Consider the following 3,243-nt stretch of genomic DNA (forward strand, 5'->3'; position numbering starts at 1 on the left):
CAAATTTGCGTGAACACCCCAAATTGTTCACTGTTCACCGAACAGGCGAACAGGCAATGTTTGAGTCGAACATGAGTTTGACTCGAACTCAAAGCTCATCCCTAACAGACATGTGGTCCAGCAAGTAAATATATCATTAACAGCCCACTGGGTTAGTCTGCTGGCAACTAAAAAAGAAGCAGGAAAAGGCTCATCCCTGGAGCTTGTTCTGATACCCCATATTCTACAGTTGGTGGAGTGCAGAGCTATCTGCTACACCTTTTCCTTCTCAAACTTCGCCTCTTCAATGTCCTCTTCTGCTGAGTCAGCTGGAGGAAGTTGAGGATTTTCTTTCATTTTCAAGGCTTGCTCCATGAAGACACTTTCCAGGTGAGCAACCACAGAAAGCATAGGAGTAGAAGGAGGAGTATGGTTTTTGTGGGGACATTGAGGCCAAAGATAACATTGGGCAGTGGTGAGATTCATACCTTTCAAACTCCAGGAATAGTACGTGTTTAGGGGAAGGCAGCTTAGAATGATGGTGTCCTCAGTGATCCTGAGGAATCAAGTTGCCCTACCTCCAGTAATTTGTAGTGCATGGGACCCCTCATGCTTTAACCTGCAACATGAACCTAGGATTTGTGGCATCAAGGAGAGTGACTATTCCTGGTTTTCACCCCTCTTTAATCCACAATAAAAGGTTGCAGCACTCATGCTGCCTTCACAGAAAGAGCCAAGGATGAAACATCTGGAGGACGTGGAACATGCATAATGTTTATCCAGTGCCTAGCAGGTTATTGACTCATGGGCAAGTTGTCAGTGAGCCTCCTGTCAATGAAAGTGGAGTTATAAAGGAGGCTGCCTGAGCGATGCTTTAAAAACAAAAAAAAAATCACCCAACACCCAAAGGCCAAGTTTTCCATAGCTGTGTGACAGTTGCACACACAGTAAATGTTTGTTAGAGCGGGTCCATCCTCTACTCTCCAGGAATAATTATTTTGGGCTACATTGTTCTGCCACCACCAACACCCGAGGCCCAATTTTTATGCAGCTGTGTGACATTTGTGCAAAATATATACAGGATCTAGCCACTCCTGTGCAAGATTATTAGTGTTGGATTATGGTGCTTTGGCACTATTAATACCTGAAACCTATTTTTTTATAATAAGCTGCTTTTATGGCTGTAGAATGTGTTACATTTTTGGGGCTGGGTAAATGATGTAATGATTATTAATTATTTTGGTGAACTACTGTGTATCATCATTACAACTGGTCAATAGTTTATGTATCCTCGTGCTGCTCTCTGTTGTAGTGTGGCCTAACAGTTATTCTTTACTTAGAAATGGCCCAGTCTCACTATTCACCTCTGAAATTGGTTTGAAATATGTCAATATATATGACATCATTTGATAAAGTAAGCCATAAACATGTCAGAAAGTGATGTCAGATGCTACTCTGGACCTGGAAGTACCCAGTCGGTCATTTTGGAATTTGGCTTATGGAATCTGGCTTGTGATAGCATATTGATGGTGAAAAAAATTGATTCTTTGCAGTTTGGATATCTTTTTGCATGGATACCATCTGTTGCAATTGATGAATATACTGAACTTGGAGGGGTGGTGGAGACAGAGAAGTAAACTGAATGCACAGTTTTAGCCCAGTGATTGGATGGCAATTATTTTGGTAAGGTACAGTGGCATTTGGGGATGCCTGCTTGTGACCACAAGCTGATTCAAGATATGACACTCAAAGTCACAAATAAATATAAGCACAATTATTGTAGAATATATCATTTATATGAAACTGTGTCACACTATCAATGCTGAGTTTTTGCCCTTGGCATACAAACTTTTTGAGACTTTCAAGAGTGTGGAAAAGCTCTGTAAATGATAGAGAGGGGGGGGGGGGGATTTATGATATATGAAAGGTAAACAGTTATGTCTGGTAAGAGTTGATGAAATAAGGAGAATGGAAAGCATGAACATCGCTGGGTGTTGGCAGTGGTTCTCAACCCTGTCCTCAAGTACCCCCAACAGGCCATGTTTGCAGATTTTCTTTTATCTTGCACAGGTGCAATGGCTTGGTATTTTGGACAGCTGTTCTATCTAAGAGAAATTACCAAAACATGGCCTGTTGGGTGTACTTGAGGACAGGGTTGAGAACCACTGTTGTATGGCACATGCACATTTAAACACTTCCCACACGCCATATAGCAGAATGATGGCCGCAAAGTAGTTAAGTTATTCTGACTGTGCGTCATTGAGCCGTTGTTCTGACACACTGCATCTACAATATTGGTAAAGAGCCTATGACGTAGGCTTTTTACCATGTGATCAAATGTGTAAGAAAAGCCCGGCTAACAGACGCACAAGCGCGTGCCAATGCACGCACACAAGTGCACGCTAATGCATGCACGCGCACACAGGTGCACGCTAATGCACGCACACGCACACACAGGTGCACGCTAATGCACGCATGCACACACAGGTGCACACACAGATGCATGAGCGTGCACGTATGGACACCAAGTCATTTTTTACACTGACACATGAACCTTGCTGAGTGGTCTTTCAGCTAGTGCTTGTTAACCCGATCTGTTCCTGTTTCCAGTATCTTGACCTGGTTTCCCCCAAACCTTCTCCTTGACCTCCGCCTGCCTTCCTGATCTCGGCTTGTGTTTGACTCTGCTATTGCCTGATGCTCTTGTACCTTGCTGCCCGTCTGTGTACCGAACCCGCCCTGTGTCCCGTCTCTGCCTCTGCCTTTCGTCTGGGTACCTGCTCTGTCCAGCTGTTGATGACCTCCTGGCTTACGTCCCAGCTACGCCTCCATCTACTGACCCAGCGATACGGAGCTCCGATCCTCAGAGCCTGTCCAGTACTCTACAGCCATCTGGTTCCTTTGAAGGTCCGGCCAGCACCGTCCACTACATGGGCCCTCGTGCCACTCTGTGTCCTTCACTCTCTGTTACCACTATCAGGGGTGTCAGACAGGAGGTGCAAGAGAAGCCCTCTCTCCAGCTAGAACTCCACCAGGTACGTGAAAACTTGTCTCCAATCACAGCTGTTCACACTGTAACCAGGAAGTGCTGTTTTTTAGCTTTTCCTCTATTCGCACTGACAAGGTGCAGGTAGAGGAGAGCCAATCAATGGCTCTCCTGACAGGGGGGGGGTCAGGGCTGATAATCAGCTCATTGATTATCAGTGAAGACCTACCAGGGATGCCCACCAGTACCCACCAGGGATGTAAATCAGTGCCCATCAA

This window comes from Lithobates pipiens, unplaced genomic scaffold, assembly GCF_037356315.1.
Source record: "Lithobates pipiens isolate NorthernLeopardFrog02 unplaced genomic scaffold, aLitPip1_a1.2 Scaffold_8, whole genome shotgun sequence".
Lineage (NCBI taxonomy): Eukaryota > Metazoa > Chordata > Amphibia > Anura > Ranidae > Lithobates > Lithobates pipiens.